A 24,822-nucleotide genomic window follows, 5' to 3' on the forward strand; every position below is an offset into this window, starting at 1 on the left:
GGGATGGTTGTATTTTCGTCTTTGGCAATAATGTTATAGCAATTCAGCCAGCTTTTCTTATGATTATGCAGTATTTATATTTTTTTGGAAATGTTAATCAAGTACCACACACGGTCTGAATGTTGACTTTATTATTCACTTTATGTTATATTTTCAGTACTGATCAAAATGTATTGTAAAATAGGGTATTATTATTACATTCACAAAATGACATTACAATTAGTAAAATATTGAGCATAAAAGAAACTCCAATATGAATATTTAAATCAACAAGGAAAGCATATATGAATGTGCACAGTATATAAGCTTTATAAAGCCATCTACAGTTTTCTACAAACCCCTGCTCATTAAATGTTTTCTGGTGTTTTTCTCTGGCTTAAATAAAATAATAAAACATTTTGGAGCGAATATACACGTAATTAGTCCAAAACTGGAGGCCAGAATGGCAAATATCTCCACAGCCACAGTAAATTTCCCAGGAGAGCTGACATAGCTGGGATAAATGTGATCCAGACTGCACAGAATATCAACATGCTGAATGTGATAAGCTTGGCTTCATTAAAGTTATTAGGTAGTTTCCGAGCTAGGACAGCTAACACAAAGCAAAGACAGCCAGTAAGCCTATATACCCAAGTACAGCCCAGAACCCCAAAGCTGATCCTAATGCACACTCAAGGATGATTCTCTCCTTGTATGTCGTGAGGTTTTTCATCGGAAAGGGGGGACTAAGAACTAACCAAATAGTACATATCAAAACTTGAATAAATGTGAAAGACACTGCAGTCAATCTTTGCTGTGAAGGCCCAAACCATTTCATCAAATTACTACCTGGTAGTGTAGCTTTGAAGGCCGTCAAAACTATAGTTTTTCCAAGAACACAAGACATACAGAGGAGAATGTGATCCCCAAACGCTGTGTGGCGCAGCATGCAGGACCACTCCGAGGGTGCTCCAATGAACGTTAATGAACATAAGAAACATAGAGTCAGGGAGAAGAGCAGCAAGAAGCTCAGCTCAGAGTTGTTGGCCCTGACAATTGGTGAGCTCCTGTGACGATAGAACACAGCCGCTGTTATAATGGTGAGACAGGCACCACCGATTGAAAAAGCAGCCAAGACGATTCCAAGGGCCTCGTTGAAGGAAAAAAACTCTACAGGTTTGGGAAGACATGTATCTCTCTCTGCATTAGGCCAGAATTCCTTGGGGCAAGGGAAACAATCAAAGGAATCTGAAAAAAAGAAAAGAGCTTTAAGCAGTTGGAATTTATATTTTATGTTGTAGACATACATTAGAAAAACAAATACCTGTAGCATTGCTAATCTCTCCCTCGGGACACGGTGTACAGTCATAACAGCAGATGGGTTTTCCTTTCTGAAGCACTTTACGAGTTCCTGAAGGACAGCTGTCAGTGCACACTGACACAGGCACCTGTCACATACAAATTAACTCACATGTAGACAGGTGTGCTCTGAAGCTAAAATTATAAAAGGATAGATTCATGTTTTTTTCTTCACAATGTTTTTCTTTGTATCTTTTACATGTTTGTATTGTCAACTGCACTGCCAAGGCGATACAATCCAGTTTTTGTGTAAAAATAATCAGCTAAAGTAAGTTTCAGCAGTCTGAAAGTGATTATCTTTAATTGTGTCACTTTTCTCCACTCCATAAAAAGTAAGTAAACGTGTATTTGAAATAATAAACGTAACTTTCATACTAAAAATACTCTCTTATTATTTGTAACATTGGAATTTGTATGAGGTACCCTCGTAATATTTATCAGAATAAACAATTTCAGAGACCTTAAACTCTTTATAAAAATTAAAGACTCTATACCCTTTAAAATGATATTGTGATGCCCCTGTGGGTTCATCAGTAGAGAGGAGATGGCTGTCCTGTCTGTGCTGTGGTGATTGCAGTAACTCAGGGCACCTGGGTCTGGTGCCCTGCAGCTATTTAAAGCCTCTCTGCTTCTACCTGCAGGCACCCCAGTTTTGTTGAGTATATTATGAGTTTCTTCAGTTGTTTTACTTTGTGCACTTCAACACTCTCACACACATACATGTCCATACAATCCTCACCCTGCATTTACATTACTGATACCACTGACATCCACACCTCATACTTTACTGTTTTTGATTTGATTTGTTTGTCCTAAATAAACATATTTAGTTAACCATCGACATGGTGTCTCTCTTTGTTGTGGCCTTTTGAGCCGGGTCATAAAAAATGGGGTCTCGTCCGACGGGTTATTTCTAGAAATGTTGTGTAGTGCTCAGAGCCCATGGCATCATTTGAGCAGCTGATTAGTTGATGTGGTCCAGCTGTGTGCTGGCTTGGCACTGCTATTTGGGGGACACATCATGTTTTTTGGGTTTCAGGAAGCTTTAGTGTCGTCAGGTTTTGTGTGCCAATCAGAAGGTAAGATGTTGCTGCTTGTTACGCTTTTGTAAAGAGTTTTCCCCACTAGGCTTAAGTGGCGTTTCCCCTTGGGTTGCATCTGTTTGTTTTTTTCATAGTGTTGTGGCGACATCGTTAGTGTCAGCTGTTTTCGGACAGCTGTCTCGGGGGAACATCAGCGTGATTTCTTGGTGTTACCTGCGTGCAGGTCGCTCCATAACTCCGACGGGTTCCAGTGCGTAATTACCTGCCGCAAACCACATGAAGACTAGAGATTAGTACGATTTTGGTTAGGCAGTTAGGGGGGAAATTCTCTGTTGGGTTTTGTTTTTTGCCCATGCGTGTTGACAGTTTAATACTTTGCTTTCTGATTGGGTATAGACAATATATTATGGCTTCTTTGTCGGCGTCTGTGGATGCGCCCTCAGTGTCTTTCTTAGATGATTGCCAGAAGGCGCAGTTGGTCGAAATAGCAGAGCATTATGAAATTGCTAGTGAGCAAGCAGAAACATGAGATTAAAGCTGTCATCTTTGTTTGAGCAGGGGGTGTTGCAGAAGAGTGAGTCTGGTGCGGCAGGGGTCGTGCCGGTAGTGGTTCAGACAGCTGGTTTGACGCTCGAGCAGCAAAAGTAGCTTTTGGCCATGCAGTTTAATCAGAAGGGGTTGCAGTTGGAGTTGAGGTTGGAGCAGGAGAAGTTGAGGGGTCAGCAGCAGGAGGTAGATAAGCGTTTAGAGGTGGAGAAGGTGGAGAAGGTTCTGGAGGTGGAAAAGATGAAATGTGAGATGGAATATGCTAGATTACGGCTGATTGGAGAGGGCAAGATTGCTCCGGTGGAGGATGGTTCTGATAGGTCGGCATCAGGTAATGGCGATATTATTTCTTACTTGCGGTTAGTGCCAAAGTTTAATGAGCGTGACCCTGCATTTTTTTTTACTCTATTTGAACGCATAGCAGAGGCAAGGAACTGGTCAGATTCGGACAGAGTGCTGTTACTTCAGTGTGTACTCACAGAAGGCCTATTCAGCTGTTTGTGGCGAAAATGCTTTGGACTATGCTAGAGTAAAATCAGCAGTGTTAAAATCATACAAACTGGTTCCTGAAGCGTATCGTCAAAAGTTCAGAAGTTGGGTCAAGGGGGATAAGCAGACACATGTGGAGTTTATCCGTGATTTGACTTCTCATTTTCAGCGGTGGTGCGCGGCAGCAAAGGTTGCCAGTTTTTACGGTCTTTGTGAACTCATTGTATTGGAACAATTTAAAGATGTTATCCCTCAGCGTGTGGCCACTTATGTAAATGAGCAGAAACCTTCCACCGCGCTTAGAGCTGCTGAACTAGCGGACGATTTTGTGTTGACACATAAGGGCAGTTTTCAGTTTTACAGAGAAGTGGTCGAGGGGTGATTGGAGACGTGGAGAAGATGGTGGCTATTTCCGCGGTGGTGCAAAGTGTTCACCAGGCTCCTCCCGTAGATTTGCAGGTCCGGGGCGATCCGAGGGCGCCAGAGTGGGCCAATGTCATTATTGCCGAGCAGAGGGTCATTGGAAGGAGCAGTCCGTTGCTGGAACCTGAGGGGAAGCCTCGTTCTTCATCGCATGCTCCAGCCATGTGTTGTTCGGCCGTTTTGGTTAAAAAGCCGCAGGGTGTAGGATCGGGCATGGTGCCTGATAAGAAGCTGGTTTGTGCCGACTTGGATGTGAGTTCTGTTTTTGAGCCGTTCATAACGGAGCCGTTGTATCAATGGTCGGTAGCAGCGACGTGCAGTCAGGGGAGGCAGAGCCTCAACTGTCATACTCCAATGTAACGGAAAAACAACTAAAGAAAAACTAAATATAATAAAATGTCTCCACTGATCTGTGTTGTAAATGTGATTTATGTATGATTCCAATCGCTTTTTATAGTCAAAATCAGCAAATTTGCCGAGCTCCGCTACAACTACGGGTAGCGATGAGAAGTGAGGCAGGGACGAGCTCTGCCTCTCGTAAGCCCACAGTAACTGGCTGGAGCGCGGGCACTAATTTAACGCGGGCACTGTGAGCGCGCTCAAGCCAGTTACTGTGGGGTAAGGTGAGGCACAGATGAGCTCTGCCTCATCTCAGAATTCGTCACCCCACATAAACTGGCTGGAAAGCGGGCCCTAAGCGCATGCCTGCACCATCTCACTTTATGTCACCAATGAAATGTTTGTAGGTCCCTTTATTACATGTATCCTCGCCATCGCCAGTGTCTCTAAATAACTTATTTCATATATATATTATATTTAGGCTCGCTGGTCTCATCATACAACGGCAATGAACAAAGCACCAGGGGAGGCAGCCATAACCTCTGGGCGCAAGTGAGCCCACAGGTTCTTGTTGCTACTGTTATTCTACGCAGAGACAGTAGCAACAAACTAGACTTTTGAAACTAGAGGAAGATAAGGAGGACTTTTACAAAGAAGTAATAGAGATTGTTGTCCAGAAGGATAGGATGGACTTCATCTTCAAGTCAAGGTAAGACCACAATTGTAATGAAAATGGGATCTTACTAAGAAGAACAATCCAATATTTAGATTTTGGGTATCCTTTTGTTGAACGGTCTGTTTAAAATGAATCGAAGCATCAGACTAAAAAAGCTTTTGAAAATAACCGAATATTTCGATTAAGGTCAACATATAATATTTGTAAATCTGACTCTGAAAGAGTCAGTGCCTCACCAGCCATGAACCTCACCGCACGTCACTGGTTCGTAGTGACAAGTATGTTCCGATTAAGGTGTTGCGTGACACAGCACCTAGATACTCATTTATTGTTGAGTCAGTGTTGCCTTTTTCGTCAGACAGAGACTGGGGATTTTGTGCTGATGAGGGGCATGGAGATGGGCTTGATTCCTGTGTGACGTCATACAGTAGTGCTGGAATGTGAGCCGGTACAGGGAGTTGTGTCCTTCGGCGTGCGTCCCGTGTTGCCACTTGATGGGGTATAGATGGTTTTGGGCAACGATCTTGCTGATAGTGCTGTGTAGGCGGTGGTGTCGCCACCGCCTGTGGTGGTTTCCAGGCCGTTGGCAATCTGTAGAGCCAGATCCTTTGGGGCCCCGTCTTAAGGGGGGGTAGGCTGTGATGCCCCTGTGGTTCATCAGTAGAGAGGAGGTGGCTGTCCTTTCTGTGCTGTGGTTATTGCACTGATTGCAGTAACTCAGGGCACCTGGGTCCGGTGCCCTATAGCTATGTAATCCTCTATGCTCCTCTCTGTGCTCTCTCTCTGCTTCTCCCTGCAGGCTCATCCGTTTTTGTTGAGATGTATATTATGAGTTTCTTCAGTTGTTTACTTTGTGCACTTCAACACTCTCACCACATAATGTCCATCAATCCTCACCCTGCATTTACATTACTGATACCACTGACATCCACACGTCATACTTTACTGTTTTGATTTGATTTGTTTGTCTAAATAAACATATTTTGCTAACCATCGACATGGTGTGTCTCCTCTTTGTTGTCATAACAATATGAAAATGTAATATGTTAAACTATTGCTTTGGGGCTCCTCACCTTTGTGCCACCCTCCACCCAGGTGAGGTTCCTGTTGATAAGGAACTCCTGGCCCACCGGCAGTGATGAATCGTATTGCCCACAGTCACCAACTCAATGCTGCCACTCTCATTTCTTTGCCAGTTTACCAGCTCATATGTGGCCACAGGATCCCCGTTGGCATCAATATGACACATCATAACCATTTTGGGAAAAATTTACTTTTTTTCAGCTGATTAAGAACCTAGGGATGAAGTAAAGGAAGACAGTGAAGGGGATAAAGAGATAATTTAAAATAAAAGGAGCATTAAAATGTATAAAAGAGATGTGCAGCTGAAAAAACATTGGGGAGTTCAAAACATTATTTGTATTGACCTCTTTGGCCTCTAGCTTAGTGAACTTATCACACTGTGTAGATAGAATCAGTTTCTGACACACTGCGTTATGAATGGCATGCGCTATTGCATAGACAGCCTTGTACGCCAATGTTAGTGACTCGAAGTTGAGATGTGTCAGTGTATGAGTTCTGGAGCATCTTTATATCTTCAGTTCCATCACACACCTCCTGTCTGTGGCTTCACCTAAAAACACAGAGACAGAGGGAGGTGTTTTTAGCCATGACGATTACATTCATCATTGTTATCTTTGTATTGTGTTATTTAACCTGCCAAACAAAGCATGGCATAAAAAACAAATCTGTAGTGTTGAGATTTATTCTTACTTTACATCAAATTTCATGCAAGCCGACATGTCTATCTGTTTTTACGTTATTTATTTATTTTCAAATGTCAGCAGCTCACATTTACACAAATGAGTCATCGGACAAATACTTACAATTGAATTAGGCAAACATGTATTCCTTGTATTTAATACTGACTTGCCCTGTTTATAATGATCATGATGGACACTAGAACCAGCAGTACAGGATCATCAGAAACCCTTAATCACACTAGAAATAAAACTTTCTGCCTCTGCTGTCTGGTAGACGGTACACACATAGGCCGCACGCTTGATTCACTACGGCAATAAGACTGCTGACCTTGAAGTCAGGACTTTTATACTGTCACTTATTTTAAATTATTGTACTTACTTTTTAACTCATCTACATTATGTATGTACATATACCGTGTATATATTACTTCTCATAAAGCATACATTTACTACATTTCCCTGTTTACAGTTCATCTTCTTTATTTTACAATTACTGAAAACCTGTCAACAAATATTGACATTTTATATGTGTTTTATTTTACATATATTTTAACTCTGCACTATATGTTTTAGATAAGCAGGATAGCAAACAGGGTTTTGTCTTTAAGAGGCTGATCATTTGGGCAACACAATCAAGACATACTCTCAGTGTCATGAATGTTTCAAAATTGGCACCAACTTTCTCACTTTCTACCAGCCTGCAGTTGAATGCTTCCTCCCAGAACATGGTTAGGCAATGGGGATTCAGCCACTATTTTTTTTAGCAGTTATTTTATGACCATTTTTAAAGGGAGACTTTCCCTAAATTGTTGTGCATAGAGGAATAAATAGCTTTCAACTAAACAAATAAACAGTCTGGAATCACTGCATAATAGCCTAAGTAGAATAATGTACATGTATGTTGTTTTACAATATATTAGACAGCATTGTTAATAAACATGACCTGAACATCACAATGTAAGATCATTCACCGAGATGCACCTTATGTCCGCCTCATGTATGTCATTACAAATATTAGATTCCCTTTCAGTCCAAATCTGGGGTTTGGTCTTTAACAGGCTGATAAATTCAGGGAGATACACTTTGACAGAAAATAAAAACCGAACACAATCAAGACACTACCGTGAGTGTCATGTATGTTTAAAATTGGCACAACTTTCTCACTTTTTACCAGCCTGCAGTTGAATGCTTCCTCCCAGAACATGGTAAGCAATGGGGATTCAGCCACTTTAGACGGAGAGAGATCCAGCAGGAAGTCCCTCAGACCTGGATGACAGATTTTTCAATGCCAAATCCGATGGCCTCCCAGCAAGGAAGCTGAACCTCAGCAAGTCTGGGTCGGTCACCCAGGACTCACTACCTATCCACTGGCGAGGTGGAGAAGGCTTGCGTGACAGCTCCTCCAGCAGAATTCTCATATCTTCCGATGGAAGTAAATGCCACAACAACCTTAGCCGTTGACCTGGAGGGACGTTCAATGACATATAAAAACATAGTTATAATATATGAGTATAATGTATTTTATACATTACAAGTCATACTGTAAGTATGAAGAAAAACAAAACATAAGAGATGAGCAACAGATATATTGACACATTCCTGTTGTAATAAAAACATTTTCCATCACTTTAGAACTTGTTTTGTTTTGTCTGTGCAGAAGGTCAGTAATCAGCACAGGGAACTAAAGGAGAATTAGTGATATAGAAACCTGCGGAGAACGTCAGCTACTCTCTGGATCCGGCTACGTGGGTGGGTCCGATAGAAGACTCTGAGTATTCCACACAGATCCCCTCTTACGTGCTGCATGCAGGAAAGACGCCATGCCATTGTTGCCATAAGTCAGAATCCGACCGGACAGCACCTATCCAAGTCCCAGCCAAAGTGTTTTACCAGCTTGTGCCAGCGCGTCAGCCTGGACTTGATCATCGCGGGATTGTTCTGAAGAAACTTGGGTAACTGCTGCTTATCAGACAGGACATGGCACACGTGGCAAAGTGCCTCACCTAAAGAAAACGACAGTTATTAACGGGAACAGAGGCAAAACAAGTAATCGACTCAAACACAGTTTGCAAATAAATTCTCAATATTTACGTTGAGGTATGTTGAAGGGGCCCGATGATTCGCGACATACTGATGGAAGAAACGACTGGACCGCAGACGCACCAACAACGGCCATCACCATACCAGCTCTGCGCATTGTCGCCGGTGTTGAACCCGGGTCCAGTCCTCCAGAAAGCTGAAATGCAACATGCAACCGCCACGGACACAGAGGCACATGAGTCATAGATCTCATAACCAAGCTTGATCCCCGGAAGCAGCTCCGTGCTGTTGTTAATCTGCTCGATGGCGAAGACCATTGCACGTGAGAAGCGCAGTCCACGGGAGTTGATGCTGCACACAGACATCGTTGTTAATGTTTAAAACTTTAAGATTTAAAAATAATTTGTGATAGGCTACAAGATGACTGAAATTCAAATATATTGGTCTAGATAATAAACGAATAGCATCTCTGTAGGCAAATGGGAATGTCATCCGTCAAAAACCCAAACACATGATTAGATATAATATGTCCAATTTTCACAATAACTTTGCTGCTGAATTGATTCAATGGTCCAATAAATCCTAACTTTAACTTCTGTCCATTCAACGAATGGTTAAGTATGTATACCAGTTAAACTATTAACTTTTATGAAATAGAAAAAATAAATCCACATTATGTAAAAAACTGAAAGATTTATAAATGATTATTATTTTTAAAAGTTTGTACATACACAACAGTAATTGCAACACACATTTACAATATACACATCAATATACTGTATATTCCCACATTCTAGCCAAAATCTCCCTGTACTAACCTCCCCTGCGCAGCTTAGTGGCTCGGGCATGGTGGTGTAGTTATGCTTCACTGTGTGCAAGTTGGAGTGTATGGAGAAAACACCCCCAATAACATAGTCACCGTCCAGAGAGAATGCAGGTTGACGAGTTGGTACCTTGTAGCTTACATGTCACATATGAAGCATTAGTGCAAGCACAGCAGCAGTCCTATCCCCGTAAGCCCAGCTGCTTGTTTCACACCATCCCCAAAACTATTCAGAACAAGAACTGACTTCAGCTCACACAAAGCTATAGACAGTATCAGACCAATAAGAGACATCTCCATCATCAACTGTCACCAAGTGGGCAAAACTGTACTGTGTGTTCTCACTGGTTTATAACGTTTTTCAGATGCTTCCCTCCTTCTACCATACGTCACTTTACTATTAGAGAGAGCCCATGCCCAGCGCTGACAAGATGTATTTATTTTATTCTGTATTTATATGTAACTTTTATTCAAATAATCATCATTGACAAAGTCATGCTGGTTTGGAGGATGCCCAAATACCCTAATCTAAACCCAACACAGCAGAACTTGCCCTGACAAGCCAGACATGTCCTTAAATGGCCAATATGCTTTACCTGTTTTATGTTTTTCTAGGATCAGTATATGATTTTCAGAGAAGGAGGTGGGTGGATGATTTAGTGGGAATGCTGTTAACAGCATTCCAACTATCTGTTCTTCTACGAACAAAATTCTTTATTATTCCGCCTGTTACGCTTTGAATATTCACCGATATCCGATATCAGCTTCTATGTCAATTATGGGTGTCATCATATGCCGTTTCCATGGAAACGCACGCATCCTTCGCAATAAAAGACGATGTCGCTTTACATGAACTCCTATGAAAATGTTCAAAAAGTGCTCAAACTTCACATGTGTGCTAACAGTCCAGCCGTGAAGACATCTACGGGACAGTTTTGAGATTTCTACAAATGCCGTTGCCATGGCAACACAATGCTCACCATGAAACACGGTTTTTCTCATAACTTTAGTGAAAATGCTCCAAACGGCCCAAAACTTCACAGGTTTGGTAACGATGCAGCCATCAACGCATCTAAGCGTATTATGGGATGTCATCAAATGCTGTTGTCATGGCGACAAGATCATTCGCCATCAACTTAATTCAAAAGTTTGCAGTCAAATATTCTGCCTGCTTTTCCAAACCTTTTTACTTTATTTTCTTCTCTCATCACACATTCAAGCCCCCAGTGTTCATCAATCATTTCAATCTAAATTCTTCACTTCTTCTTACACATTACATTTCAGCATAGCAATTTCAGTGTCAGCTTTTTCAGCATAAAGCATTCCCACTAGCAATTTCTTCAGGAATTGCATTCTCTAGTTAGAAATAATCTTGTTTTGCTCATTTGTTCCCCATCTTTTTAAGCTTTATGGTTTTTTTTTTTTTTTTAATAGCAAACATCTTGACTGAGATTCTGTGTGACTATGCTTAGTCGTTTCAGAACAACGCTGTTTGTTGTGCTGTGCAGATCCTCTGAACCAGTGAAGGCTTTTCAGCAGCACTTATAGTTTTCATATGTTGCCCTTTAACAGAGGTTGTTTTACCTAAACAGGCCTGAACAAGGACAAATACAGTTGCAAGAAAAAGTATGTGAACCCTTTGGAATTACCTGGATTTCTGCATAAGTGGTCATTAAAATGTGTTCTGATCTTCATCTAAGTCACAACAATAGACAAACACAGTCTGCCTTAAACTAATACCACTCAAACAATTATATGTTTTCATGTTTTTATTGAACACACCATGTAAACATTCACAGTGCAGGGTGGAAAAAGTATGTGAACCCCTAGGCTAAAGACTTATTCAAGAGCTAATTGGAGTCAGGAGTCAGCCAACCTGGAGTCCAATCAATGAGACGAGATTGGAGGTGTTGGTTAATAGCTGCCCTGCCCTATAAAAAATAACACCAGTTTTTGAATTTGCTATTCTTAAGAAGCATTGCCAGATGTGAACCATGCCTCGCACAAAAGAGCTCTCAGAAGACCTACGATTAAGAATTGTTGACTTGCATAAAGCTGGAAAGGGTTACAAAAGTATCTCTAAAAGCCTTGATGTTCATCAGTCCACGGTAAGACAAAGTGTCTATAAATGGAGAAAGTTCAGCACTGTTACTACTCTCCCTAGGAGTGGCCGTCCTGTAAAGATGACTACAAGAGCACAGCGCAGAATGCTCAATGAGGTGAAGAAGCATCCTAGAGTGTCAGCTAGAGACTTAAAGAAATCTCTGGCACATGCTAACATCTCTGTTGACGAATCTACGATATGTAAAACACTGAACAAGAATGGAGTTCATGGGAGGACACCACGGAGGAAGCAACTGCTGTCCAGAAAAACATTGCTGCACGTTTGAAGTTTGCAAAAGAGCACCTGGATGTTCCACAGCACTACTGGCAAAATATTCTGTGTGTTAGGGAAATAATTGTCCTAGACTCCTAGATATGACGTACAGGACCAACCCTGACGTCTGTTTATCTCCTTTAAGGACATAGGCTGCTTGAGCCATAATGTTATTGTTCCCATTCTGTGACCGGTCAACACTAGGTCACAGATGGTCTGTTGTTGTGGGTGCACTGGGACACTTCCTTCTTTGTTGCTTATGGACTCCAAGGTATGACATCTTCGAGGCCATAAGTGACGGACGCAAGTAACTCAGTGTGCCCAACTGTCTAAAGCTATCTTATCAAAATATGTTGATTACTCTCTGTGAAACCAGTTAAATGGGCTAACAAGAGAGAGGCGCTCCAGAATATACGTGGCAAACCACCCGTGCAGTCAGACCGTGGCTGCTGTGACTTGTGATGTGAATCTCTCGGCCGTAACTCCAAATAAACATCCAGTGTTTGACATCAAAGCTCCTGCTCTACCGTGTCTCCTTCCTGAGTCGGTGACTCCCAATGCATTGCTACACAGAAGTTTCCCTTACAATTTGGCGTTGTCGCAGGATACCAACAAATCTTCAGAGCTGGTAATGTGATTTTCAAATCTACATTTGGACATTGCCTTACCAGAATCTGTGATTGACGGTATCCTAAAAATTACCTGTGAAACTGAGTGGCTGCGTTTCGTTTTGGTTAATGAACATTTGGGGATAATAAACCCAGGGGATCAGTGTCTGGGGACTCAGTCCTGGCTGATTTCCTCTGTGTGTGCTGCTCGGGACGGAAGTGCCATACAAGCATACACAGTTACTTTGGAACCCTCAGAATGCAAACCTGTTTTCAAATGTAAGGTTTTGAATTTGTTTGACATTTCTCAGTAGTGACACCCTCAGGCACCCAATATCATTCATGCTATGCCTTCAGTGGTAACACAGATGTTAAGGGGATGAAGTTTTTACTCCAAATCAGATATGCTTTGTTCTTCAACAAAAGTATACATTTCCGGCATAATATATGTTCTCACAATAGTTTTTGTAAGCTGCACACAGGTGATACTGAGTCTTCCTCGAGTAATAAGATCTATACCATGCTTAAATAGACTCTAAGTTATTATTTCATATGTGACATATGTAAGAAAAGGGAGGGAAGAGTCAATTATATTGGTAATTGATTTTATATTGGAACATTTATTTCTCAAACCTGTTTTATGGAAGAGGAAAATATTTCTGATAACTAATATGTTATCAAACGGTAAATGGTGAACTTAATATAACATTTAGAATCATTGAGAAGGGGTGATATCCACAGGGACTAGCTCACCTTTAAATTACAATAACATTTCTCTGCTTTGGACTGATGAGTATATGATTCTTGCATGTTAAATGACTAACACAAACCTTACATTTATGCATGTGCATGTGTCAAGGAAGGCTCCCAAATAATTCTGAGTGGCCTATCCTATTTTTGTAATTAAATTATAATGTGCTAATTCCATTACTTTGAGTTGTCTGCACTCAGGAAAACATCCCTATCAAGTGTTAAACCAATAACTAGGACAGCTCTGAAGGCCAAGGGTCAGAGAGAGAGGGTCACACTCTCCGGCTGCAGAGGGCACCCCCAGCCACGGGCAAGGAGGCACGAGGTCGTTCGAGATGAGAGGATTCTAATCTTCAACTATCTGAGGAGATGGGATGCTTCTTCACCATTCTGCTCGGTGGGCTCAGGCAGACAACCCTGCGGGCGAGCGAGGACTTCAGAGGCTTCATACAAGGTTCCTTGTTTCTTGGAGGAGCAGATGTCTTCCTAACCTCTCCCATCACGGGGGAGACCTGGATGCGCCACTTGGAATACGCAGGGGCACTGCTCTCAAGCAGATAGCAGAAGGAATGCAGGCAGATGAGCCTCCATTTCACTGGGGGGGATCAACTACAGTGCTCACTGAATGAGCCACACAAAAGCAGAGCAATTGGGGAGTTGAAATATGGCGCTCTGATGAAGAAGAGTTTTGAGCCAATCAGCACCTCAGTGCCTAATCTACAGTATCAGGATGCCTTTACACACACCAGACACTCGTCATAAAGAAAGGAGGAGAACGAGTCAGAAAGACTGAAGGACATGTTCTTCCAGCTCTCGTACAAAGATGAACTTTTAATTGATTTATATCTTGATGTTTACAGATGTACAATTAATGACTGTCTTTATATTTCCAATGACCAGACATGTGTTGAATAGTGGTGATTCATATATTTTTGCCAGATCAGATTAACACTTTCGCACTAAACAAAAGTAATTAATTAATATGTTCAGATTATAAAGTATTGAATAATAAGATATTTCTACTATTATCACAGATAATGTTAATATCCTTATCGTCCAGCAATCAGGCTTAACAACACTACTCTTTAATGTATTATCCATGCACAGAAATACCTACAATGATGTTTCAAGTACTGGATTCATTTCAGTTTTGGCCCAAAACAAATATTTATAATATTTCATATAACAATTATGTAGCATATTTGATCCTCAAATTAGAGAAGTATAATTTAAAGAAATTGATATTATACATTCAACATTAGATAAATACAGAATAATCTTTCCAAGTACCATAAGTAGATGCTCAGGTAATTATGGCTAATAGGAATAATTGATAGACTTAATTTTGGTACAGATCAGTGGTAGCATTCACAAATGTAATAATTCAAGTTTTAAGAATGTTTAATCCTTCCTTTCCAGGTTTTTACAAAAGTCTTTGAATATTTGCCTAACTTTTCCTTTTCAGATTTTGAACAATGTACTTGACTAAATGAATGTATTGATTTGACCAAGTGCCTTACTCTTGACTAAGCATATTTAAGTAAACGTAAAAGTAATCCTAAAATTGAGGACACTGCACTTTTGCAGATTACAGATTGATAAAATCACAACTGTGAATTGTATACCTTAGCTGGATCTCTTAGGATCCTACGTTTTAAAATGCTTTTTGACTAGTGATTGCCCTTGAAGTAAATCTTTAAAGCGGCAAGCTGGTTTTGATTTTATAGTTTGATAAGTGAAATTGACTAATGGTAAATGATAAAAGATATTAGTTTTAAAACAAATATTTAGCTATTTATGCATCTGTGTTTATGTGTGTTCATTATTGTGCTTTTGACGAAAGATGATCAAACACTGATGAGAGATGATTTTTTCCTATTATGATTGGCTGTATCAATCATTGTGAATAAATGTTTCAATCTTATTCTACTTTGTGATGTAATTAATGTAAGGTGAGACCACACTCAAATCTAGAGACGCCTATTGAGTTAAGTATTGACCAAATTATTATTAGACTAATATTTTTAGGTATCATAAATGATAAAAAGAGAAGACTGTTAGGGAAATAATTGTCCTAGACTCCTAGATATGACGTACAGGACCAACCCTGACGTCTGGTTTATCTCCTTTAAGGACATAGGCTGCTTGAGCCATAATGTTATTGTTCCCATTCTGTGACCGGTCAACCACTAGGTCACAGATGGTCTGTTGTTGTGGGTGCACTGGGACACTTCCTTCTTTGTTGCTTATGGACTCCAAGGTATGACATCTTCGAGGCCATAAGTGACGGATGCAAGTAACTCAGTGTGCCCAACTGTCTAAAGCCTATCTTATCAAAATATGTTGATTACTCTCTGTGAAACCAGTTAAATGGGCTAACAAGAGAGAGGCGCTCCAGAATTGACGTGGCAAACCACCCGTGCAGTCAGATCGTGGCTGCTGTGACTTGTGATGTGAATCTCTCCGGCCGTAACTCCCAATAAACCTCCAGTGTTTGACATCAAAGCTCCTGCTCTAACCGTGTCTCCTTCCTGAGTCTGTGATTCCCAATGCATTGCTACACAGAAGTTTCCCTTACACTGTGGACAGATGAAACCAAAGTGCAGTTGTTTGGAAGGAACACACAACGCTATGTGTGGAGAATCCAAAGGGTTCACATACTTTTTCTTGCAACTGTAATTGTTTTTTAGAGTCTGATTTGTAACCAAAAGCATCAACAGGGGCCTGTATGAGATATCATCAGTATCCTCACACTTACCCACTAGGTGTGAGCTGGGGTTTGCCGTGGTAGCTGTTCTGCTGCTTAGGAGCTACAAAATGCAGAGGGAACAGCCCTCCATTCACAACATCCCCCCCCCCCCCCCCCCCCCCGACAGCAGGGCCAAAGAATCACTGACCGCCAGTTTCACACCACTGAGGTAAGCTAGATGCAACACCTCTCACTTGATCTAAGTATTCCCAAAACTCCTTTGTTTCTCCGCTACAGTCTCTTCTTAATTCAACCACACCTCTCTCTTAATATAGTTCTTTTGCTTCCCATCACACTTTTGGGAACATTCAAAACAACTGGAAAAACCAGGCTAAATATGGAACAATAAGCAGCCAGGCAGGACCTCCGGCAAGGACAAATTGTAGTCTACATTACTGACCCCATAAAGGCCAATAAATATTTGGTTTAATCAATCACAACGAAAAACAATTGCATAGGTGAAGACTACAGACGGCTCGTGTGAAATGTGTTTGGATATTGACTAATAATGTGATTCATTATTAAATTCATTTCAAACAATAGTATTAAAAGGTTTTTAAGTGTCTATTACTAAGACTGGAACAATTCCAGGTACTTTTGAGAATATACATTAAAGGATGATACAAAAATGTACTTAATGAAATTCCATTTGAACAATTGCATTTTATTTTAATTGTTGCCTTTTAAGACTCAGATGATTCAGAAATATCAGATGTATTTTAGACCAAACAAACCCAGTGTCAGGGTTGGGGAAAAATAGGACCCAAATGCAGATTGAGGAGGGAAGCGGGTTTCAAAATGAAAAAAAAGGCAAGCTTTATTTACAAAAGCTGAATGAAAAACACGAATCCATGAACAGGTACTGTAGCACGAGGTAGCATCCAAACAAAAGGTGACTGTGACCAACATGAAAGACAAACAATGAACCAACACCGAACACAGAAGAGACAACACTAAATACAGGGAGGGGTAATCACGAGACGATAAACAGCCGGGCAGGGAAGGAGAAACACAAGGGCAACAGGTGAACACAATCAGACAATCAGACACAATAGGGAAACTAACTACAGGGAGGAATGAACAGCAAAACAAAACCCATTACCAGAAACACAAAACTAAAACCGTGACATGACATAAGAATTGTGACACCCAGACCTACCACCTATGGGTGGCTACATCATATTGTAAAGCTAATGTGTATTTTATAATGGTGCGTATGCTTATGTGTCCCAAAAGATGCAATCTATGAAAATTGTTATATTTTAAATATAATAATAAGAATATCCAAAACACATTTTAAGAACTTGTTGAAGGATTTGTGGACTATGGGATGTTGTATTTTCCTCTTTGGCAATAATGTTATAGCAATTCAGCCAGCTTTTCTTATGATTATGCAGTATTTAATATTTTTTTGGAAATGTTAATCAAGTACCAAACACGGTCTGAATGTTGACTTTATTTATTCACTTTATTTTATATTTTCAGTAATTGATCAAAATGTATTGTAAAATAGGGTATTATTATTAAATTCCACAAAATGACATTACAATTAGTAAAATATTGAGCATTAAAAGAAACTCCAATCTGAATATTTAAATCAACAAGGAAAGCATATTTGAATGTGCACAGTATAAGCTTTATAAAGCCATCTACAGTTTTCTACAAACCCCTGCTCATTAAATGTTTCTTGGGTTTTTCTCTGGCTTAAATAAAATAATAAAACATTTTGGAGCGGAATATACACGTAATTAGTCCAAAACTGGAGGCCAGAATGGCAAATATCTCCACAGCCACAGTAAATTTCCCAGGAGAGCTGACATATGCTGGGATAATGTGATCCAGACTGCACAGAATATCAACATGCTGAATGTGATAAGCTTGGCTTCATAAAGTTTTAGGTAGTTTCCGAGCTAGGACAGCTAACACAAAAGCAAAAGACAGCCAGTAAGCCTATATACCCAAGTACAGCCCAGAACCCCAAAGCTGATCCTAATGCACACTCAAGGATGATTCTCTCCTTGTATGTCGTGAGGTTTTTCATCGGAAAGGGGGGGACTAAGAACTAACCAAATAGTACATATCAAAACTTGAATAAACGTGAAAGACACTGCAGTCAATCTTTGCTGTGAAGGCCCAAACCATTTCATCAAATTACTACCTGGTAGTGTAGCTTTGAAGGCCGTCAAAACTACTATAGTTTTTTCCAAGAACACAAGACATACAGAGGACGGAATGTGATCCCAAACGCTGTGTGGCGCAGCATGCAGGACCACTCCGAGGGTGCTCCAATGAACGTTAATGAACATAAGAAACATAGAGTCAGGGAGAAGAGAAGCAAGAAGCTCAGCTCAGAGTTGTTGGCCCTGACAATTGGTGAGCTCCTGTGACGATAGAACACAGCCGCTGTTATAATGGTGAGACAGGCAACCACCGATTGAAAAAGCAGCCAAGACGATTCCAAGGGGCTCGTTGAAGGAAAGAAACTCTACAGGTTTGGGAAGACATGTACTCTCTCTGTATTAGGCCAGAATTCCTTGGGGCAAGGGAAACAATCAAAGGAATCTGAAAAAAAGGAAAAGAGCTTTAAGCAGTTAGAATTTATACTTTCTGTTGTAAACATACATTAGAAAAACAACTACCTGTAGCATTGCTAATCTCTCCCTCGGGACACGATGTACAGTCATAACAGCAGATGGGTTTTCCTTTCTGAAGCACTTTACGAGTTCCTGAAGGACAGCTGTCAGTGCACACTGACACAGGCACCTGTCACATATATACAAATTAACTCACATGTCGACAGGTGTGCTCTGAAACTAAAATTATAAAAGGATAGATTCATGTTTTTTTCTTCACAATGTTTTTCTTTGTGTCTTTTACATTTCTCTTTAGTTAAATAAAAAAAAAAAAGTAAGTAAACATGTATTTTAAACAATAAAACGTAAATGTCATGTTAAAAATACTCTCTCATTATTCGTAACTTTGGAATTCTAATGAGGTACCGAGGTATGAGACATCATACCCTTTGAGATGATATGAAAATGTAGCATGTTAAACTATTGCTTTGGGGCTCCTCACCTGTGTGCCACCCTCCACCCAGGTGAGGTTCCTGTTGATAAGGAACTCCTGGCCCCACCGGCAGTGATGAATCGTATTTCCCCACAGTCACCAACTCAATGCTGCCACTCTCATTTCTTTGCCAGTTTACCAGCTCATATGTGGCCACAGGATCCCCGTTGGCATCAAATGACACATCATAACCATTTTGGGAAAAATTTACTTTTTTTCAGCTGATTAAGAACCTAGGGATGAAGTAAAGGGAAGACAGTGAAGGGGAAAAAGAGATCATTTAAAATAAAATGAGCATTCATTTGATAACATAGACGTGGAGCTTAAAATAACTTCATTATTTGTACTGACCTCTTTGGCCTCTAGCTTAGTGAACCTAACACACTGTGTAGTAGAATCAGTTTTCTGACACACGGCGTTATGAATGGCATGCGCTATTGCATAGACAGCCTTGTACGCCATATTAGTGATTCGAAGTTGAGATGTGTCATGTATGAGCTCTGGAGCGTCTTTATATCTTCAGTTCCATCACACACACTCCTGTCTGTGGCTTCACCTAAAAACACAGAGACAGAGGGAGGTGTTTTTAGCCATTGATGATTACATTCATTCATTCTTTGTGTGTATTGTGTTATTCAACCTGCCAAAAAGCATTGCAGGAATTACATCACATTTCAAATCACTGTTTGTGGGACATGTCTGTTTTTACGTTATTAGTTTATTTTAGCAGCTCATATTTACACAAATCAGTCATCAGACAAATACTTATTGTATTAGGCCAAATATGTATTCATTTTATTTAATACTGACTTGCCCTGTTATAATGATGCATGATGGACACTAGAACCAGCAGTAAAGGATCATCAGAAACCCTTATCACATTAGAAATAAACTGTCTGCCCTCTGCTGTCTAGTAGACGGTAACACACTAACAGGCCTACACAGCTTGATTCAACACACAATAAGACTGCTGAACTCTTGAAGTCAGGACTTTGATACTGTCCCTCTACATTTAAATACTTGTACTTTAACTCACCTACATTATGTATGTACATATACCGTATGTAAGTCGCTTTGGATAAAAGCGTCTAACAAGTAACATGTAATGTAATACCGTGTATATATTACTTTTCATAAAGCATACATTTACTACATTCCTTTTTAAAGTTCATCTTCTTTATTTTACAATGACTGTAACCTGTCAACAAATATATTCCACAATTTATATATTTATATTTTTTACATATATTTTGACTCTGCACTATATGTTTTGGATAAACATATTCTAGAGCGTGATTCTTTTTTTCAGCATTTATTTTATGACTATTTTTTAAGGGAGACTTTCCCTAAATTGTTGTGCATTGAGGAATAAATAGCTTTCGACTAAACAAATAAACAGTCTAAAATCACTGCATAATAGCCTAATAATGTATATAATATATAATAATATAGTATATAATAGTATATATATATGTACCTGTATGTTATTTACAATATATTAGACAGCATTGTTAATAAACATGATCTGAAAATCACATTTTGAGATCATTCACAGAGATGCACCTTATGTCCGCCTCATGTATTTCATTACAAATATTAGATTTTCCTTTCAGTCAAAATCTGGAGTTTTTAACAGGCTGATCAATTCAGGGAGCTACACTTAGACAGAAAAAATAAAAAAACTAACACAATCAAGACACTACCGTGAGTATCATATATGTTTAAAATTGGCACAACTTTCTCACTTTTTTACCAGCCTGCAGTTGAATGCTTCCTCCCAGAACATGGTAAGCAATGGGGATTCAGCCACTTTAGACGAGAGAGATCCAGCAAGAAGTCCCTCAGACCTGGGATGACAGATTTTTCAATGCCAAATCCGATGGCTCCAGCACAGAAGCTGAACCTCAGCATGTATCGGTCAGTTACCCAGGCCTCACTACCTATCCCACTGTCGAGGTGGAGAAGGCTTGCGTGACAGCTCCTCCAGCAGAATTCTCATATCTCCAGTGGCAATAAATCCCACAACAACCTTAGCCGTTGACCTGGAGGGACGTTCAATGACATATAAAAACAATAGTTATAATATATGAGTATAATTGTATTTTATACATTACAAGTCATACTGTAAGTCTGAAGAAAAACAAAACATGAGAGATGAATAACAGATATATTGGCACATTTCCTGTTGTAATAAAAACATGTTCCATCACTTTTAGCACTTGTTTTGGTTTTTCTGTACAGAAGGTCAGTGTCAGCACAGTGAACTAAAGGAGAATCAGTGATATAGAAACCTGCGGATAACGTCAGCTACTCTCTGGATCCGGCTACGTGGGTCGGTCCGAGAGAAAGACTCTGAGTATTCCACACAGATCCCCTCTTTACGTGCTGCATGCAGGAAAGAGGCCATGCCATTGTTGCCATAGTCAGAATCCGACCGGACAGCACCTATCCAAGTCCAGCCAAAGTGTTTTACCAGCTTGGCCAGCGCGTCAGTCTGGAATTGATCACTCGGGATTGTTCTGAAGAAACTTGGGTACTGCTGCTTTATCAGACAGGCATGCACACGTGGCAAAGTGGCTCACCTAAAGAAAACAACAGTTATTTAACCGGACAGAGGCAAAAAAGTAATGGACTCAAACACAGTTTGCAATTAATTCTTAATATTTACTTGAGGTATGTTGAAGGGCCCGATGATGCGCGACATACTGATGGTAGACGTGGACCCAGACACACCAACGACGCCCATCACCATACCAGACTTTGAGCATTTGTCGCCGGTGTTAAACACCGGGTCTAGTCCCCCTGAAAGCTGAAATGCAACATGCACCGCCACGGACACCGAGGCACATGAGTCATAGATCTCATAACCAAGCTTGATCCCCGGAAGCAGCTCTGTGCTGTTGTTAATCTGCTCAATGGCGAAGGACCATTGCACGTGAGAAGCGCAGTCCACGGGAGTTGATGCTGCACACAGACATCGGTGTTAATGTTAAAACTTTAAGATTTTAAAATAATACGTGATAGACTATAAGATGACTGAAATTCAAAGATATGGTCTGGATAATAACTAATAGCATCTCTGTAGGCTTTATGGGAATTTCATCTGTCAAAAACCCAAACACTTGATTATATATCCAATATTCACAATAACTTTGATGAATTGTTCCAATGGTCCAATAAATCATAAGTTTCACATCTCTCCATTCAACAAATGGTTAAGTATGTATACATCAGTTAAACTATTGTCTTTTATGAAATAGAAAATAAATCCACCTTATGTAAAAAACTAAAATATTTATAAATGATTATTATTTGTACAGTTTGTACATACAACACAGTACATTGCAACACAACTTCACAATATACACATCACTATACTGTATATGCCCACATTCTAGGCTAAATCTCCCTGTACTAACCTCCCTGCGCAGCTTAGTGGCTCGGGCATGGTGGTGTAGTTATGCTTCGCAGTGTGCATGTTGGAGTGTATGGAGAAAACACCCCCAATGACATAGTCACCGTCCATAGAGAATGCAGGTTGACGAGTGGTACCTTGTAGCTTACATGTCACAGATGAAGCATTAGTGCTAAGCACAGCAGCAGTCCTATCCCCTGTAAGCCCAGCCGCTTGTTTCACACCATCCCAAAAACTATTCAAAACAAGAACTGACTTCAGCTCACACAAAGCTATAGACAGTATCAGACCAATAAGAGACATCTCCATCATCAACTGTCGCCAAGTGGGCAAACTGTACTATGTGTTCTCACTGGTTTATAATGTTTTTCAGACGCTCAACTCCTTCTACCATACGTCACTTTGCTATTAGAGAGAGAGCATGCCCATGCCCAGCGCTGACAAGATGTATTTATATTATTCTATATTTTATATGTAACTTTCCTTCAAATAATCATCATTGACAAAGTCATGCTGTTTGGATGGATGCCCAAATACCCTAATCTAAAGCCATCACAGCAGAACTTGCCCTGAAAAGCCAGACATGTCCTTAAATTGCCAATATACTGTACGTGTTTTATGTTTTTCTAGGATCAGATTTTCAGAAAAGGAGGTGGGTGGATGATTAGAAATAATCTTGTTTTGGGGGTTATTTGCTCATTGTTCCCCATCTTTTGAAGCTTTATAGTTTTGTTTTTTTAAAGCTAAAATATTGGCTGAGATTCTTGTGACTATTGCTTAGTGGTTTCAGAAAAATGCTGTTTGTTGTGCTCTGCAGATCCTCTGAACCAGTGAAGGCTTTTCATTAGCACATTTATAGTTTTCATAACTTGCCTCTTTAACAGAGGTTGTCTTACCTAAAACAGGCCTGAACAAGGACAAATAATTGTTTTTAGAGTCTGATTTGTAACCAAAAGCATCAACAGATGCCTGTATAAGATATCATCAGTATCCTCAAACTTACCCCCTAGGTATGAGCTGGGGTTTGCTGTGGTACCTGTTTCTGCGGCTTAGAAGCCACAAAATGCAGAGGGAACAGCCCTCCAATCACAACATCCCCTCCCGACTGCAGGGCCAAAGGCTCACTGTCCGCCAGTTTCACACACTGAGGTAAGATAGATGCAACACCTCTCACTTGATCTACAGTATTCCCAAACTCCTTTGTTTCTTCGCTATAGTCTCTCCTTAATTCGACACACCTCTCTCTTAATATAGTTCTTTACTTCCTATCACACTTTTGGGAACATTAACAATAACTGGAAAATCCAGGCTAAATAAGGAACAAATAAGCAGCCAGGCAGGAGGCAAGGACAAATTGTAGTGTACATACTGACCTAGGGCTGTGCGATTATGGCAAAAATCATAATCACGATATTTGGGTCAATAATTGATATCACGATTATTTTGACGATTATTCATTGACCATTTATTGAACTTTAAAACAAATAATATTTTACCAATAAACAAGATCAACAAATATGTTGAGCGCACTTCCAAAACCATACTAAACATATGTTATTAATATGATAAATAAAAATAAATTAGACCAAAATAAATGAAATCAAACATGTTGCAGTGCACTGTCACAACCTACTGAAAACTCCTTAACATATAGCCAACATTTTGGTAAAACATATTCAACATATTCCACTCAGTTAAACGTTGAAGGCTGGCCAACCGTCATGGTCCAGAAGTAACAGGAAATAAATGCAATAAATACAATTTAAGACCAAATAAAAATGTTTAGGCCACCATGGCAAATGCTGGTAGGGCTGCTCATGTCATCTCTTAAAGATTGTTCGCAAGAAACACCAGCCTGTTTACATGGTCTGGTTTCAGAGATGAGCGCAGGCAGGTGACAATATTGCCACCTGTACTGAAGACCCTCAGCCACGCCCCGACACATGGGGTGACCCCAGCCAATCACAAAGCTTTGATGCGTTCAAGTGCATTATTCTGGCACAGGAAGATTATGTTACAGGACATTAACGATAAAACAGAGTATTGTTGTTCTATTTTTAGACACATCTCGCGATCGACTGGTTGGGCACCCCTGGGCTAGACCATAGGTCTGTTGTGGTAGCAAAGTAGTCAGCTGAAGCCACATCTCTCTCAACTTCCCCACGGCATTTGTCATATAGCGCAGGCAGCGCAGACCTGCTGAAATAATACCGAGACGGCATCGCGTACGCTTGTCCAACGTGTTGACAAGTTGCTTAAAGCCCTGTTGCTAACAGTGCACATATCTTTAGTGATGTGAAATGTATGGCACCTGTAATATCTCTGTGTCTCTGCGAGCTCGTCGCGTAGGCCGTTGCTCTGTACAATGCGTCCTGAA

At 40.3% G+C, this 24,822-nt stretch overlaps 2 pseudogenes; both read right to left on the bottom strand.

Moving 5' to 3' along the window:
* Positions 1-330: 330 nt before the first annotated feature.
* Positions 331-8,974, bottom strand: LOC117553779 (annotated as a pseudogene).
* An 8,649-nt stretch (positions 8,975-17,623) lies between these two features.
* Positions 17,624-22,628, bottom strand: LOC117553780 (annotated as a pseudogene).
* Positions 22,629-24,822: the final 2,194 nt, after the last annotated feature.

Source organism: Gymnodraco acuticeps, unplaced genomic scaffold, assembly GCF_902827175.1.
Source record: "Gymnodraco acuticeps unplaced genomic scaffold, fGymAcu1.1, whole genome shotgun sequence".
Classification (NCBI taxonomy): domain Eukaryota; kingdom Metazoa; phylum Chordata; class Actinopteri; order Perciformes; family Bathydraconidae; genus Gymnodraco; species Gymnodraco acuticeps.